General features: G+C 31.8%; 1 protein-coding gene across 1 annotated transcript in view; it reads left to right on the forward strand.

The window, feature by feature from the left end:
- The window catches only part of LOC118189944 (RNA-binding protein MEX3B-like), a 30,453-nt gene that overhangs the window by 2,847 nt on the left and 7,808 nt on the right, over positions 1-19,798 (forward strand). The gene's annotated exons all lie outside the window — the stretch shown is intronic.

Genomic DNA, 19,798 nt, shown 5'->3' on the forward strand with positions numbered 1-19,798 from the left:
TCCAGGTAACTTTCTAGTTCTGCCTAATACCTTAATAGATTAAAAAAACTTCCTCAATTGTGAGATTACTTTATCTATACGCTGTTGATCTTTACTAAAAATTACAATACTATTTACATATAATAAGAGGATTACATTAGAGCTTTTATAAATGCAATTAAACCATAGTATGTTCTTAAAATCTAGATTTTCTAAAGTATTGTTACGGTTTTTGTATTGATTTAGATACTTTTTTAATAGAATTGTTATTAAAATTGTTTTATATTCCCGTGCAATGCAGCATAAGGCTTATTTGAAGATAAAGCTACTATGGAAAAATTAAATTGCGCATCAAACATTTTAATAATAGATATCTCGTAATGTACTCTTTTTAATATCCAGAAAAATCAAGATAATACAAGAAGTTTCTCGTGCATGTTTAAAAAGCTGGATGAAAGCATCTCAGTTTGATTGTTTTATGAGTTGTTTACTTATTGTTGTTAATGATTGTAGCGAATTCGTGGTGAAATCGGATTAGCTTTCTCTGTTTTGAATTAAGTTCTGTTGAACGTTTTAGTAGTTTAAAGGATAACTACTGTGAGATATTGGGATATTGTACGAATATCTCTAAGCATTTTGTTTTATTTTTTGTGATAAGAATAAATTTTATTCACTTTTCATCGTACTTGTGCATTTAATTTATTATGGACCCCTACACACGCAACACTTTTTGGTGTCAGGAGTGGGGTTTTGAATACCAGTTACAAAAGTTTTGAATACCAGTTATTGTTTATGCTGTTTGTTATTGTAATGTTATGTTTATTATTGCATTGATGCCTTGGTTGTAAGTCTTACTGCCTGGGACGTTGCAGTCCTTGGGAAGGGGGCAGTGTTATGGTTTTTGTATTGATTTAGCTATTTTTTTAATAGAATTGTTATTAAAATTGGTGTATATTCTCTTGCAAAGACTTATTTGAAGAGAAAGCTATAGCAGAAAAATTAAATACAGGAGCACACACATCTAACACTTTAATAATAGTTATCTCATAATTGTACTCTTTTAATATCCAGAAAAACGAGAAAATACGAGAAGTTTCTCATGCATGTTTAAATAGCTCATAAAAGCCGGAGGAAAACATCTCAGTTTGGTTGTTTTGTGAGTTGTTCACGTATTGTTGTTAATGATTTTAGCGAATTCGCGGTGAAATTGGTTTAGCTTTCTCTGTTTTGAATTAAGTAACCTTTTAGTAGTTTAAAGGATAACTACTGGGAGATATTACGATATCTCCAGTAGAATATCTCTAAGGGAATTTAAGCATTTTATTTTTATTTGTTGTGATAAGAATAAATTTTATTCACTTTTCATCAGACTTGTGCATTTAATTTATTATAAACTCGTACACACACAACAGTATTTTAAAATTCACGAAACCATTCACAGCCGCTTTGATGCAGTCTGGCCCTGTGTAATAAACACACTTCATTTTTCTCTTCAGTAAATCCTTCTGGCTGGGTCATATATATATATTCTTATTGAGCTTAGCATATAAATATGTATTTTTCATGTCTAACTGACAGTTAGTACATGCATACAAACATACTAGTATTCTAAAAAATATTCTGACTGATAAACTTACTATACAGGACTGTAAATGTCATCAAAATCTTCACCTCTTTTCTGCCTGAATCCCTGTGTGACTAGACGCGCTTTATATCTAGCTACTTTATTCTTTTCAATTTTTTTTTTTGCATATAGACCCATTTGTTTCCCACCATATGTTTCTTTTCTGGCTTTTCAACTAATTCCTAGACCTTCCTTTTCTTCATTGTGTTAATTTCTTCCCTTGCTTTATACTATTCTTTGGCATTTACAGATTCCCGTTTTCTTTGAAATTTTGTGGTATAATAATTTCTACAGACTTTGCCTTGTCAGATACAGAACTATCCCTCTTTTCTGCAAAATTAACTTTTCAGGAGTATTCATTTTTTGGATCTCTTAGGAGCAGTTTTAAAGTTATTCTACTAGATTTAGCAATAATACAAGGTTCACACTTTTTCACTGGTTTTTCGATTTTTGGTAAACCTTTTTTAGTTTTTACTAGTATTCTGTATATGATCAAAATTTATGGTGGCAAAATCTTTGATGCTATAGTTTCGCATCATCTACTTTATTTAACTTTCCATTTTCTGTACCATAACCAGCTTCCTTTTTATCTATTGCATACTTAAGTAGTTTCATGTGATAGAGTCTGTTATGTCGTTTTGCGGAACATAATCTATCTCAATTATTAAAATATATCCATATCTTTTTATTTGAGCTTGTAAGATGAGCACCTGCCTCTTTTAACCTTGCTTCCGATTGTAAATTTCTTTGTTTTGGATTAAAGATTACATTTTCTAACTGAATCCAATTTATCTTGGTTGTCTACTTCTGCAAATTTGACGGTATCTTTTCCAAGTACTTTACTTTCACAATTTCCAACAACTAGAAATGTATGTATATCATCTATTTCCTTAACATTTATAATTAAATTTTTGTTATTAAGGAAATGAGTTGTAATTACTGTATCTATGATCCAATGAAATTCATCTGCATTAACCTCTTTTATCTGTAGTTAATGCATAATTTTCTACTAACATTAACTCTTTATCTTTAAACTGCCCATTTTTATCATCTATTTTAAACTTCTGATTTTTACTTAATTTTCTTTACACTGAGCGATTAAGTGTCCACTCTTACAACACATATAATAAGGTCTTATCTTCTTATTCCCAATTTTTTTCCTAGATTTAGTTTTACTTTCAACTTGACTATTTTTCCTGGCATTCGTGCTAATAGTATTAAATACGCTTACCTTGCTGTCTTCTATATCCGTTTGTACCTGGCAAAGTTGACTTTCTTCTCTTACCAGTTCTTCAGCAATTTTTTGCAATGTAAAATTCTCATCCTTCCACCTATATATCAGTTGTGCAATCATGCAGGGCTGTGGAGTCTGAATCGGAGTTAAGCAGATTTTGGGGTAAAAGGAGTTAGGAGCTGGGAGTCGCTAAAACAGGTTAACTCCAGTTTTTGTTAGACAGTTTGAATTTGAAATGAAATTAAAGTAAATTGAAAAACAAATTAATGACAAACTGAGTTATTATTTTTTAATGGACTATATACATTAATAAATAGTTGTTTTCTATTTTTTGACATATTAATAAATAAATACAAGGGAAAAGGATGGATGTGATATTTGCCATTAGTAATTAAACTGATTCATTTAGTTACAAATCTCCCTGGTAAATTTAGGTAAGCAACAAGAACTCTCAAAATTGATGCCATTCTTAGGATTTCAGCATCCACCGCTATGTTGAAATTGTGAAATTTTCATAGAAGGTATTATAGTATACTGTCACACAGGCCAAATATCTGAAAAAGTTGAAAGTTATCTGAGGATAATGCTACACACATACCTTGGTTGCCACGGAAGTGCTTTTTGGCAACATGGTGGTGCATAGCTTTACTTTACTGTGGTGCTTTTTCAAGACTTACTTTTTTTCAGTCGTGTTGTGAAAAATCACAAAGTATTGATTTAGTTTTTATGCTAATTAAAAGTTGTGAGTAATGCTTCTTTTTTTTTTCCCCTTTTTTAATGGGAGATATTTTTGTGAAAAATAAATGGTTGTTGCAGTACATAAATGAGAGTGTTTCTACCCAAATCTGAAGTTTAAATAAATATTAGAAAGAAACCTTTTTTTAAATATATATGTAAGAAAAATAAAGAATATGTTAAAGATTAAATTAGCAGCGTAAATTAATTTCCCTTCTCTATTCTAAAAATAGCAACATCTATTTGCACTGCGTCATGTCATTTCGAGAAAACTCTATGTCATATGACTCTTACGTAATTCTGGTGATGTAAATTGAACTAAAACTCGAGCAGCCAATAATAATTTTACAGCAATATTAACTATCCAATCAAAATGCTTTGAGAACCAAAACTAACTCAGTCTGAATAAGATTTCACCCTGCAAATAACAAACACACTTGCTTTCCACGCTTTGGCCCAGCTACATTGCTATCTGTCTGCTGCTGCTTTCTTATGTAAGCTTTTTGGAACAGTCACATTTAAAGTGTCGATTTGTGTATAGCTGAAAATAAAACTGGAGATTTAATCTGCCATTGCCTTTCCTGCTCTTGAAATTATTACATATATATATATGATTAGAAAACTTTATATATAATAACAAAACAATTAAAAAATATAAATATGGCTAGTATTTTCACGCTTTAAGCTGCTGAAAATTATCATTAAAGACAAAGTAAGAAATTTAGAACTAATTTTTCACAAAGACCAAAAATTTAGAAAAAACTTCTTACTTTGTATATGATTATAACCCAATGGAATAATAGGTTTTAAGAGGGCAGTTTTGTGTACTTTCTTGGTTTTAATCATGTATTTGTATTTCCAAATTTGAAAAAAATATCATTTAACAGAGCAAAGCGTGCCTGATATATATATATATATATTCTTTTTTTTTTTTTCATCCAATAATAAACACATGTGGAGAGTCCTGATTCTTAATTTTACTTCGGCACTAAATAAAATATCTCATTATTGAAGAAACAACCATTTTAGCATAAATTTATGTGATCAATAATTTGATTGCGTACCTGCTTGGCATACATCTCAAACTGAAACATTCTACATAGAAACATCATTGATTTTACACCTACTCATATTTATATGTCTGAAGCCAACCTGGCGAATCATTATTTATTATATTTTTCTTTCATCACCACATGATTTTCAACACATTTTTCACTCATGTATCAACACATGAGAACTTGAGTAATGACTCATGCAGCGATGCCAAAACAACTTTTTTGTGTTAGTGATTGAATAACAAAGGGTATGGTAACATGGTATGTTGTCCTTATGCTTGGCGATGATTATAGGTTTAAGTTAAATGCATTAAGAAATATTGACGAGAAAAAATTTAACAAAAATTTCTTTCTGTATGCTAAAAATTAATTTTCTTAATTATTCACAGGCCAAAAGATTACATTTAATGCTAATCGAATTAAGAAGAATGATTTGTTGTTCATAAAAACACAGAACCAGCACCAGAGCTCATATGGTCGCACCAGGTGGCAGAATTTATGGAATTTAGAGAAGCACTGAGGAACAAGATTAAGTGATGACAAAATTTTTAGAATTTAAAAAAGTGCTGGCATTCAAAATTTAGGGATGGCAAAAATTTGGAACTTAGGGAGGGGCTTAATAGCAGAATTTAGAGACTCATCAGGTGATAAGATATCTAGCGCCGGCCCTCGATAAGCCTTAAGTATATGTTGGAATTTATTATTTAAGACCCAGAATAAGGCTTAAGCATGTGCAAGAAATAGACATAAGTATAATAAATAACTAAACTAATTCTATTCAGGCTTAATTGTATCAGTGCGGGAGAGAAGCAAGACAAAGTTTAGTGGAACAACTTGTCTTTCGTGGCTAATAATATATACCAAACGCTATTAAGCTAGGCTTAATAATTTTAGTTAATATAGCAGATTGCGCTCTTCCATAATTTTCTGATTTGATCCAGTTTATTATTTTTTTGCAGGCTGTTATTATTATAGCTATTTTATGAAAATTAAAGTTTGAATTTTCCCTGTTATGTCAAAAAGAGTCTAATTCTGGAGCTGCAACAGGATCTACAAAGTGAAAGCATGTTTTGATGTCCGTTAAACAAAACGTGGAATTACTGCAAAAAGTGAATAAAGATATAAATGTCTCAAATTATGCGAGGATGTATGGCATTGTAAAGTCAGGTATGTATGACATAGGAAAAGAAACATTTTGAATTTTTTGTGGATTCAAACACCCCACTCACAGTGAGTAACAGAAAAGTTATTCGTTATGCTTAAAGTGACGATAAAAACAAAGTGATAATTGAATGGATCAGAAAGCATCACAGTGAGTGTGTGGTCCATTGACAGGTCCAATGCTAATGGTTCAAGCCAAAATATTTCATGAAGAAAGGAACTTAAAAACTAAATGCACATATTCGACAGGAAGGTTAACCAAATGTAAAAATCACCATGGTATAAGGCAATTAAAAATTTCAAGTGAAAAACTTTAACTGATAGTAAAGTTGATTCAGAAGTCAAACAACAAAAATCAGCGTTAATTCACAAAATTTTCACAGGACTAGTTTCGATGGTTTTACCGAACCATCATCTTCAGCTGCAAAACCGCAAATGAACAAGATAGGAAATAATGTTTAGATAAGATAAGAAAGCCTGGACAAGAATAAGCAAGTGGCGCCATCTGTTGGCGAAACCAGAACTAAAACATAATTTCTCTAAAAACCGAAGGCAAATTTGGATTGGAATTAGGATCGTTAACTAGAACAGAAAGATTTTTATGAATGTGAAATGCCTCTAGAAAATCCAGTTCTCCAATGGAAGATGTTTTTTGAATAATTTTGGCAGCAGAAAAATTGAAAGTGTGATTTTCGGACCAACAATGTTGAACAACAGAAGACTTCTCTGTTTCCTTTTTTCTAACATATGCCTCATGTTCTTTGACGCGAAATTTTAAGGCTCTCTTAGTTTGGCCAATGTAAATTAAACCGCACTGGCAAGGAATCCTATAAATACCCCAGGAATTCATATCCGGAATGGGGTCCTTGAGTATAGAAGTTGGAATTTTATTGATGGGAGAGTAAACAACCCGAAAGTTAAATTTCTGCAAAATATGTGCAACTTTATAGCTAATTGATGGAAAGAAGGGAATGACAACGGAATTTTTATAATCTCCTAAAATAAGAGTGTGGCTTTTAGTGTGTTGAGATGAGAATTTTTTAACTGCTTGATTAATAATGTTGGGTGAAAAGCCCCTGTCAATAGCTATTGCTTTTAAATAATTTAGTTCTTCATCAAGGGCTAGCTTGGAGGAGCAAACTTGAAGAGCACGGAAAACATAGGAATAAAATGAAGCTAACTTTTGTTTAGTCGGATGACATGATTTAAAGTGTGGTGGAAGGCAAACCGATGAAGGTTTACGGTAAACTGTAGTACTGAAGTTGGATGTGTTACGTGTGACCAGAATGTCGAGAAACGGAAGAGAATTGCAAGTCTCAAGTTCAAAAGTGAACTGAATAGCAGGATCAATAGAATTCATTGTTGAAAGAACTCTATTTAAATCATCTTTATGACCTTCAAACAGGGTAAAAGTATCGTCTACGTAGCGGAACCATGCCGGGAAGTTTAAAGTTTCAAACAATTTTGATTCATAATAATGCATGTAGATATCAGCCAGGATGGGACTGAGGGGGCTTCCCATGGCTAATCCCTCAGTTTGCTTGTAATATTTATTTTGGAAAACAAAATGTGTTTGTTTCAAACAGAGTTGAGTGAGAGAAATTAGCTCATCAATTTCTAATGCTAGCTAAATATTTAGTTTCTAGATTTTCCACTCTATTAGACAATAACATTTACACCATAAAAAATTGAATAGAGTTTGTAAAAAAGGTTAAAAACATTTCTCCTCGTAATTTACTCATGGTTTCTTTTGATGTAAAATCATTATTCACCAATGTCCCAGTGGAGGGTGCATTAAGATGTCTAAAAACCAGACTTCGCGAATTTCATTTCTCTTGCATCGAAATTGATGAGCTAATTTCTCTCACTCAACTCTGTTTGAAACAAACACATTTTGTTTTCCAAAATAAATATTACAAGCAAACTGAGGGATTAGCCATGGGAAGCCCCCTCAGTCCCATCCTGGCTGATATCTACATGCATTATTATGAATCAAAATTGTTTGAAACTTTAAACTTCCCGGCATGGTTCCGCTACGTAGACGATACTTTTACCCTGTTTGAAGGTAATAAAGATGATTTAAATAGAGTTCTTTCAACAATGAATTCTATTGATCCTGCTATTCAGTTCACTTTTGAACTTGAGACTTGCAATTCTCTTCCGTTTCTCGACATTCTGGTCACACGTAACACATCCAACTTCAGTACTACAGTTTACCGTAAACCTTCATCGGTTTGCCTTCCACCACACTTTAAATCATGTCATCCGACTAAACAAAAGTTAGCTTCATTTTATTCCTATGTTTTCCGTGCTCTTCAAGTTTGCTCCTCCAAACTAGCCCTTGATGAAGAACTAAATTATTTAAAAGCAATAGCTATTGACAGGGGCTTTTCACCCAACATTATTAATCAAGCAGTTAAAAAATTCTCATCTCAACACACTAAAAGCCACACTCTTATTTTAGGAGATTATAAAAATTCCGTTGTCATTCCCTTCTTTCCATCAATTAGCTATAAAGTTGCACATATTTTGCAGAAATTTAACTTTCGGGTTGTTTACTCTCCCATCAATAAAATTCCAACTTCTATACTCAAGGACCCCATTCCGGATATGAATTCCTGGGGTATTTATAGGATTCCTTGCCAGTGCGGTTTAATTTACATTGGCCAAACTAAGAGAGCGTTAAAATTTCGCGTCAAAGAACATGAGGCATATGTTAGAAAAAAGGAAACACAGAAGTCTTCTGTTGCTCAACATTGTTGGTCCGAAAATCACACTTTCAATTTTTCTGCTGCCAAAATTATTCAAAAAACATCTTCCATTGGAGAACTGGATTTTCTAGAGGCATTTCACATTCATAAAAATCTTTCTGTTCTAGTTAACGATCCTAATTCCAATCCAAATTTGCCTTCGGCTTTTAGAGAAATTATGTTTTAGTTCTGGTTTCGCCAACAGATGGCGCCATTTGCTTATTCTTGTCCAGGCTTTCTTATCTTATCTAAACATTATTTCCTATCTTGTTCATTTGCGGTTTTGCAGCTGAAGATGATGGTTCGGTAAAACCATCGAAACTAGTCCTGTGAAAATTTGAAGATGAATTCATTAAACTCATTAATAGTGAAAAGTTATCTCCAGAACAAATTTACAACGCTGATGAAACTGGGCAAGATGCACCACGGAATACCTTGGCAACCTCTACAGAAAAAGCTCCAAATGTTGTCAAAGATTCCAAAACGAATTTTTTCATGGCCAAATACTGCAGGAGCGCACAAGTGAAAATTTTTCATAATTGGAAAAAATACACGACCTTGAGCATTAAAATGAATAAAGATTTTCCCACAAAATAAAAAAGCATGGATGTCAACATGTTAATGAATAATTTATTTGAAAATCATTTCATACTTGAGGCTCGGTCAAATTTAAATTTGAATTCGTTTGGTTTACCTGATGATACAGAAATTGTCCTTCTTGTAGACACCTGGTCAGCTTATACTTCATTTAAAGTTTTAGTGAAAGATTTTCTCCAGATTGTAGGTCCATAATTCAGCGTATGGATATCGGTATAGTGCACACGCCGAAATGCAAATATAAAGTAGCATTTTTAAAATCCGTGTTCAATGTCTTAAATAACGATAAGACTATTCAAGAATTTTTGAAATATTTTAACATAAAATCTGCTGTGTGGAGCATCACATAATTGTGAGAGGATGTGTCTCCAGATACTTCAAAAAATTCTTGGCATAATTTATTGCCAGCTACCATATTTCATGGTGAGTATGATGAAGATGATAACTGTTAATTCAAAGGTTGGATTTTGTAAAAAAATGAGGAGAAGCGGTAATAAATGAAGATGATATAACAGAAGATTTTCATTGCGATGGCAATGCTTCTATCATCAATCAATTAACGAACAGCGAAATATGTAGTGTGGTTCTAGATCCAGAAAATACCGCTATCAATAGTGAAGAAAATGGGAGAGAGGTTATTAAAAATGAAAAAAATTCGATTGACAAGTTAGTCTAAATTCTTGACACACCAATTACAGGAATTGAACAACAGAACCTTGCAGCTGAACAAGAAATTATGTCTGTCTGTAGAATTAAAGATAAAATATTAGCACAAAAAATGAAGCAACTTAACTTACATTGAAAGAAATGTTTATTAAGTAAATAAATTTTTTTTGTTAAATTTTGATACCCTTTTGATCATAAATGCTTCATTATTTCATAAATCACGATTTCATATTTTTAATTTATACATGCCATCTTACTAGATTTATACTGATGATCGAATATCCTTGAAAATCTGGAATTGGCAAAGTCCCGGCGAGTCTGGATGTCAGACTTTGTACTGTATACAGGGTGTATCAGTACAGCGGTAACAAACTTTCAGGAGATCGAGTACACCTAGACGGTCGGAAATCATATAACAATGCATGGTCAGAAATGCTTTCCTGGTGCGATAGTGACGACATAACACGCAAAAAAGGAAGGACACAAACAGTGATACAAAATATGCTTTATTATGTTGAGTACAGCAGAAACTTGCAAATAAGAACGAAAGCAAACAATGATTGTCATTAAAGAAGGTGTTCAAAATTATGACTCTGGACTGTGATGCACCCTCACCTCTCTTGTGCATGGAAGATCTGCATCACGAATGGAAGATGCATGAGGCATGGTTTCTGCATCACAGTCCGGCTGTAATTTTGAACACCTTCTTTGATGATGATTGCTGTCTCATCATGTTGTTTATTATTTATTTATTTTTATTTTTTTTTTTCCTTTTACTCCAAATAATAAACATGTTTTCTTACCCTGTACATGTCCTTTCTTTCTTGATTTTTGAGTTGTCACTACCGTGCTAAGAAAGCATTTCCGACTGTGCATTTTGTGTGGTTTCCCATTGGCTAGATGTGCTCTGTCTCTTCTGAAAGTTTTAAGGATTTGAACTCATATTTGTTCATTTCATTATCTTTATGGTTACGTAGGTTATTTCAAGAAATAAGGTCTAATTTCTTATAAAACATAAACCATCACAGATTTTTTTTTTTCTAAAAGCTTTTTGTATTTAATTCCTTACATGTTTCTGTATTTTTCTACATTGTTTTTATATTTGTTTAAACATTTGTCATAACATTCTACTAGATATCTGCGGCCAATCTTGAACTGCTTCTTTGACCTCATCATCTATGTACTGTGGGTGGCCAGTCTGTTCCCATCCAAAAGATCTGATCTGACCAGATATATATATTTTTATATGTCTAATGAAGTTTAAAGAAATTTCACAATTTTGATTGAACAACCAACGTGTTAGTGATTCCATCTGCTGTACTGACGGACCCAAGTTTAAATCACAGAGAAGGCATTGTAGTCTGTGCCTTCCATAGGAGGTAACGATGGCTACCTTTTAGGTGCCACCATAATAAAATTCATTGCTGTCTCTGAGCAAGTAATATTTACTTATTTAACACGTTTCACACTGCATAGATATTGCAACAATTTCTATTCCCAAACTGCAGCATAATTTTCAGTAATTTGAAATTTGTTAATTGCCTCTCTTGTTCTTAATATTTGCTACTGCTCTAAACAAAGCCAAGGCATGTTTTTAAGAAATTGAGAGTTTATGGAATTTGCAGTTATTAGGATTGCCAATTGAATTTTGACAACCTGCAGGTATGAATTTGAGAAATATTTTTGTGCAAATTCTTTATTTTTTAATATTTATTGTATTAATGAAAGAACATGAAAGTAGATATGATCATACATTCCTATTGAAGTGAATGCAAAATTCAGATAAATATATATTGTTGTCCATAAACAGTCAGGCCTGGCTCCAGCTAGCACTGTGGCCTCTGCAGTCAGCAACTGGTGTCCCATATGAATTAAACTTACTGATAATTCAAAGCAGAATATATTTAGGTACCACTTGTGAGGGTGCTTTCCAAAAGGTTGGCCCCTTAGGCAACTGCCTGTGTTCTGTATGTTTGGAGCCTGGTCCTGAAAACAATATTAAGTAGTGTTAACATGCAAGCACAAGATATCAGAAAAACTTTTCGTGTGTAATATGAGGTGCAGTGATGAGATAAAAGGTAGAGCACTGTATAATCAAGAAGCAAATAATTTGGTTTAACTATATTTTAGGGTACCTGTGTTGGATCAAAATCAGTTTTTGAGCTGCTACATGGGTTGGATACTGCTAGAGAGGCTGTTGAGCCTGAGCTACATTGTAAAACGTCATTGTAACCCCCCTTTAAAGAAATGAGGCCTCATTATGATGCAGGGTTATTACTAACATATTTATTCCTCATTATGATACAGGATTTGTGTGGTCATTATCAAAGGTCTTTAATTTCAGCCAAATTGGCCAAACGTCCTTAATTTTACTCATCTCATATTTTTTGCAGCCACTAAACGTGAACTAACATTTGAGAGAAGTATTTTTTGAGGATTCAATGACATGTAAATATTTGAGTTCTCATTCAAATTTGTCCCTACTTCTAATATAGAAGATGCGATACTTGAGTCCTGCATAAATATTTTGAAATTATTTCTTTTCAATGAATGAAAAGTTCATAAAATATTCATCAAAAATAACTTTTCTTTTTTTGAAAATGAACTCTCTAGTTATGTGGCACTAAATTTGGTGATTTTTAAGACCAGTTTTTATGTTAATTTTTTTATTTGAGTGAATTTTTTGCCTTTTTTGTTAACCATAACTTTGAAAAATATTAAAATAATGATAATATTTTAAAATTATTGTTAAGTGCATATGGGTATGTAATGGATTAAATGCACACAGAATCAATGACAGCTTGATGAGATTTATTTTTCTGAAAGAAGCACTTCTGGAACTTTCCACCAAAGCACTTGTACACCTCTTCTTAGCATGGTAAAGAGTAGAGATCTCTCAGTACTCCAAAGGTCTACTCTGAAATGGAAAAAACTGAAAGCTGATGCTCTTAGTCTATGTAATTTTCTCTTAACTGAGTAATACCTTGCATTTCTTGAAATTACTTGAAAGGAATATACAATTAAAGTTACATGTAAGAGCTGGGTACCTATTGGGATAAATTATAGTTATAGAAGGACCAGGCCAGATGCACACCAAGTTTGGCGATTTTTTATCAAATTCAGTGATAAAAATTAATCAGAACTATTGCCAGCTTTTCGATATCTCGTCAATTTAATGAGATAGCCATTTACCTCAATATTAAATAGACTTTCCCTTGTAATCTTATTTTTACAGTAGAACTTCACTCTTCAGACTTTTCATGTTACATCATGCAAAATTCATAATATTTATTATACTTAAGAAATAATATTAAAGTAAAACATTTTTATTACCTGTCATATTTTAACCCTTTGCAGTCCTTTGTCGCCAATAAATAATACAGCATTTAAAATATGAACTTTATATTCACTGTCGATGCGGCAACATGCTTATTTTACTTACTTGAGTGCTTTGTTGTATGCTTTAACAGACAGGAAAAAAGAAAAAGGTGTGAATTTTTGCGACAGTTGTCCCAGAAAACCTGCATGCGTACAGCTGATTGTTACATTGTGCAAGACATAAAAGTAATAAATTACAAAACATAAGATTTAATTTTGTTGAAGATTCATAATTTTAACTTGTTTTATGTAATGTATCTAAGGACTAAATATTTGTTTTATTGCAAGTAACTGGATTATTTTATAATACATGTGCACACTATGCACAAAAAGGGGGGAACAGTTATATATCTCCCATTCTACTGGGCTGATTGACAAAATTCAAGTTTTTCATGTTTCCAAAGTACCACTTAGGATATGTATTAGATTTACATATAGCATTGTTCTAATATAAGTATTTTGACACAAAATTAGACTTTTTCTGAAATGACATGCCAATTTTTTCCATATTTCAATTCTATGACTCAGATTATGCCAAACTGTCAAGTTTTGTAAAAATCGCACAAGTAGTTTTTAAAAAATTAACTATCAAAATTTTAGCTCCTTAATGTTAATTGAATTTGATATATACAGTACAAAGTCTGTAATCCGAACCTCAAAGCCACAAACTTATGCATGCACAAAAAGTGTTGTGCGTGTGCGTTTGATGTGCGCGTCCGCTATGCATGCGTGTAAAGCCAGTAAAGCGTTTAACATGCACGCTTCCGATCTGAAGAATGTGACAGAGAGGTTATTGAAAAACGAAAGAATTCCAATTGACAAGTTAGTTGGTATTCTCAAGCAATTATTATTCAGCAATTACAGGACTTGAACATTGGAACTTTGTAACTGAACAAGAAATTATGTCTGTTTATATAGAATTAAAAGAGAAAGTATTAGCACAAAAAAACGAAGCAGCTTAAACAACTTGCATTGAAAGAAAAGTTTAATAAAGTAAACAAATAAATGTTAAGTTTTTTTTTTTTGTGTGTGTGTAAATTTTGATATTTTTTAAATCATAATTGCTCTTTTTTTCATAAATTACAGTTTCATATTTTTAATTGTATAATTTCTGCATGCCATCTTACCAGATTTAAATTGATGATCTATAATCCAGAATCCGACGAGTCCGGATTACGGACTTTGTACTGTATTTATTAATAGCTCTTTTTTTTATTAAACTTATTTGATTCTTCCTTTCATATTTCAAAATTTATTTTCATTCCAATTAAAATTTGTCAATTTATGATTTATTTTTCATAATTTGTATTTTTTAATAATTTTTATAAATTTTCAAAAAACATTTTGAATTATAACCTATAAAGTTTTGCCATCAAAGTAGATGTATTAAAGAGTTTTTTATTCAAAATTTCCTAAGATATACATGAATTTACATTTGGGTGCCTTTTGAAATTTGGTGTGTTTATTATAAGTGATAATAATGAAAATGTGTTTACCCACTTTGTTAAAATTATTTGAAAGTATGAACGATAACTTTTTTTCTGTTCATGGACAATGAAGAAAAAGGAGAGCAAAATAGGTTACTATAAATTAAAAAGTTTGCAAAGTGAATTATTCTTGGCACAAACTGAAAAAATTTGCAGATAAATTTTTAAATTTCTCACCAAAAATTACAGAATTTAATATCTAGGCATAATTTGAATCGTAGAATTGAAATATGGGGGAAAATGTTATGTCATTTCAGAAAAAGTCTGATTTTGTGTCAAAATACCTATGTTAGAACAAAGCTATATATAAATCTAATATATATCCTAAGTTGCACTTGCATGACATGGAAAACACAATTTGAATTTCGTCAATTGGCCCAGTAGAACGGGAGATACAGAACTGCCCCTCTCCCCCTCTTTTTTTTTGCAGTGTACACTTATTACTAATTATTGCTGGAGTTGCTGGTGTACTAAGTCACTAAGCTATAGTGCAAAGGGTTAATTACTTTCAATTTTGCCAGCTGAGGAATAATTTGATTCTGAAAAATAAACAAGATAATAAATGCTGTAAAGCACAGTTTCCGAAACTCTTCTTTCTTTTCTTTGTGAAAGCAAAAAAGCTACTGTAATTATTTAAAAATTAATTTGATTTGTCTGTTATATTTTTTCATGATTTAGTGTTTTTTTTTTTTTTTTTAAATGTATATTCTTTTCTTAGTGAAAGCAAAAAAGCTACTTTGATTATTTAAAAAAGAATTTGATTTGTTTTCTTTATATTTTTTCATGATGAAGAGCTTTTTTTAATGTGTAATTATATCAAAATATTCAAATGTGTATTGGTCTGTGCCGTAAAAGTCACTTTACACTCACACTGAATTTTTCTTCAAAAGTCTTCTGGCTTTTTGTTTTTATGGAGTTGGTAGAGATAATATTCCTTTCAAATCGTATTCCTTGGCTCTCTGAAAGTTTAAATCTGAAGGCATGATTTACAATCTAAAAAATTCTAAATGCAAAATGTCTTTATGGTACTAACATGTGGTTATGTTTTACAGGAAGTTTCTGTTGAATTTTTTATTCTTTTTGAGAATTTTTAGAACAGTGAAAACAAAATTATTTGCATTTTCTGCTTTTGATCCTGGAAGTTGTCTCTTAAAATGTTTCTAATCTTGCCACATGTACCTATCTGTAGAAAGGAATTTTTCTATTAATACAGAAATTGAGAATTGGCAGTTTAAAAGATTCATCTTATATGTTTCAGTATACCAGGGATTCTCAACTGGTGGTATGCAGGAAAAAAATAGGTGGTACACAAAGAAGCAAAGTATTTTTAACTATTAAATTCAAAAACCCCAGCGTCTTGAGTGAGGTTTTTCTCTAACACTCAGATTGTAAATTTTTGCGATCTGAGTTTTGTTCAAGAGTTGTGGTGGTAGTAATACTTTGTAGTGGTGGTAATGAAGCTTTTGAATTTTTGTTTAGATGGTACGCGTTAGTCAAAAGATTGAGGACCGCTGCAGTATACACAGATCTAGCAGTAGACTTTTTACCACTTTGTGCAATCTCTGTGTGCCCCAAGTTCTAAAAATGTTACCATCCCTAAAATTTTTTTTGCTTGGTGTTTCTCTAAATTCTGAAAATTCTACAATGCTGGCACTGGCCCTGACATATATCATTTCATAGTGCTGTCTCTTCTATGCATTCTAAATACATGCAGTTCTTTAGATTAACAGAAATCTATAATTAAATTTGAAAATATGAAAAAGGAAAGAAAATTTATTAAGGAAGATATTGATTACATAATATTGCACAAGTGAAATTTGAGCATTGATAATTGCTTTGATTAATTCATTTTTCTATTTGCTGATAGGTTTTTATTATTATTATTTTTTTTTTTTTTTTTTGTTGTTGTTGTTGTTGGTTCTTAAAAGTACTGAATTTTTATGTGCAGAAATATGTATGAACCCTGTCTTGTGATGACAACTGAAATGGCATGTCTTTTATTAAAAATATATAATCAGTCAAGCACTGCCATACATTGTATTATTATTTTAATTTTAAACTTTGTAGTCTTCACAGCAATGATTTATTACTCCATCGTAAATTCACCTGGGGCATATGTGTTAGGCTATTATCAGTGCAGTTTTTGGCCATATTACTCCGGTTTTGATGTAATTTATTGAGGGTTAGAGATTATACATATGAGTAACAAGTTAAGAAATAATATTATTGTAAAGCTCAAAATATAAAACTTTAATAATCATAACATTATGATTTTTACTAAGCAATGTAATTAGTACTGGTTTAACTTACTTGCTTATAGAATATTTGACTAATAATGTATTGTTTTATTTCTTTCACATAGCACAATTGTTTCCCAGCTTCTTTTGCTCGCTACCTCACTTTTTCGTTTTCCTGCTGAGTGCCTGTGCTATTGTGACAGCAATTCTTTATTATATGCTTTTTGAATGTGATTTGTATCACTGGTGGAAAACATATTAATTTTTTAATATTTGTTGCATTTGCATGTCATATTGAAATTCATGATATAATGTAGAAATAAACAGTAATGATTAAATTACTTCTTAAAATACATTGGTTTCCAAAAATTAAGGGAAAATCACAAAAATAGCAATAACCTATCCAAAAATAAGCCAGTCCATATGAAATATGAATATGTTAAATAAAAGTTGCTGAGTAAAACTGCAGTATGCAAAGTAGCAGTGTTGCAGTCGGAATGCATCATCTGCAAGAAGCATAAAATTGCATGTTTGAGAGAAAAACTGTAAATTTCATTGTGAAACTGAGGTAAGAAATCTGGGATAGCCAATTTGTAACAATGATCTCCAGGCATCATATGCCCAAAGAACTGCGATGGAGAGCTAGCTATTGGGAGACTAGGTGTGGACAGAGTGGACAGATGGCTAATTGTGTGCCCTCTTGTGATTTATAGAACTTCAACAACAATATCTAACCACAGACTTGGCAAAGAAGAGGTTCAGCCAAGGTTGACTAACTGCTATGTTAAGCACTGACGATTGATCTTTGTTATGCACACAAAGGAATAGAACTGCATCTCAGCTCAGATCCTCCCTTGCTGCAGCCACCAGAAGGTTAGTGTCAATGCCATCTGTGCATACGTGGCTTCACAAAGGAGGTCTGTACGTGATGCAACCAACCATTTGTGTGCCACTCACGTCATGGCCACAGAACAGAACATTTGAGGTGAGCATGTCAACAGATCCAATGGAGGGCTGATCAGAGGGGGGGCTGTTTTCTTTATGAATGAGTCGATGTTAGCCTCCAAAACAGTAGTAGGTGTTATTTGATTTGGAGAGAACATGGAATGTGTTAGCATCTCCATGTCTTTCCACATACAACCATGAATCAGGCCTATACAGATGACAACCTTAACACCTTTATGCCAGGGCAATAGGTGGTGATTTTCTGCTACAGGACAACAGTGCTAGGCCACACAAAGTTAGTGCATGATTGATTACCTTCAGCAGCAAACAATTCCATGCATGGAGTGGCCAACTCGATCACCAAACTTGAATCCTGTTGAGCATCTTTAGGAAGGTATATAGCTGCTCTCACTTCATACGGAACTGATAGATCACATAATTAACATCGCTCTATGTGCTTCTAGGGGGGATCAAACTTCATTTTGAAGATAATTGTCCTGTACCAGACTTGATACATCCAATTTGTTCATTTTATGCATATGTTAATTTCTGTAACATCGTAATTATGTGGTAATTTCTGTTTATGTTACTTTATATGTTACTATGTGTTGTATATTGTGGTTCAGTTTCATTAAATTCTACATCTAATTTTTTGAGTAACCGTCATTTTTGTAATTTTTCCTTAATGAGAACCAGTGTATTTATAGCAATGAACTGACATAACTCCTACAAATTTCAGACCCAATATGCTTAATTAATATTGAAAGAAAATGTTACTTCTGTGTACCAGATATCATTGCAAATGTGGATTTGTGGTCATGATTTTAGACTGACTTGTGTTACTAAGTGGATTTTAAATACATTGAGAGAAGGCCAGATTTTTCAAGCATATATTTATTGTTCATTTATATTTTCTGGATGCCGTCTAAATTTTCTCAGTGCTCACATTGGAAAGCTATGATATAAAACCTATTTTGTTAAGAATAATAATTCATATTAGTCATGAATAAATTTAGTGTGCTGTGAATTAAGTTAGTTTTGTTGCATGAATACTAATGTTTATATCTTTCATAATATATACAAAAGTGTGTATTCATCATGTAAGACATTTTAGTCAAATTTATTGTTCATTTTTAAATGTAAGTAATTAATTTTGTAATAGTCCTTTTTGTGTAAAATTGTATTCTGTTGCAAAAGGACTAAAATTACTTTTGATACATTTTTTTAATAAAAATAACATCTGAATTTAAGTTGAATTTTATGAAATTTAATTAACATTAATTTAATACATGTTTTGCATAAGTAAGCAGTAGCTTTAATCTTAATGAATGTGTGGCATATTTATTAGCATATTTTGCAGCTTCATTAATCATATGACTGTAAGTTATTTTCAGAAAGATTTGACTTCTATCAGAAATGCATTGTACTTGGTTTAGATTCTGTTTAGTTTTTTATAGCCTTTCCTCCTCCGACTTTAGAAGATCGAATGTTCTCATGCAGCAGTTATCCTGTCACCATTATGAAGGTTGTCATCACATAAAAATATTTCAGGGTCATTCCTGTAATTTTTCTGTTATTTACGTTTTCATTGCTCTTGATAAAATCTTTTTGTTTTCATTTGATAGATGTCTTAGTAAATCTCATTTAGTTGATATTCTGAAACACTTTATATGCTACGATATATTTAAAATTACAATTATAAAAACACAGAACTATGTGCACTCTCATACAAAAAACAACAAAACAACACTCATGCACAAAAAAATACAATATGGTAGGATTTCTGTATCTGTTCGTGACTAGTATGTTAAATGAACTATTGAAATTACTGGCAAAGTTCTAGAGAAAAAAGGAATTATGTTTTCTGTGTTCAAAATTGAGATTAAAGTGAACTTTTTTTTTTAACAGTAAGACATTACAAAAAATAAAGCAAATTTAATTTTTTTCCTT

Source organism: Stegodyphus dumicola, chromosome 6 (genome assembly GCF_044657685.1).
Source record: "Stegodyphus dumicola isolate Sdum_Otavi_A_Nest chromosome 6, ASM4465768v1".
NCBI classification, from domain to species: Eukaryota; Metazoa; Arthropoda; class Arachnida; order Araneae; family Eresidae; genus Stegodyphus; species Stegodyphus dumicola.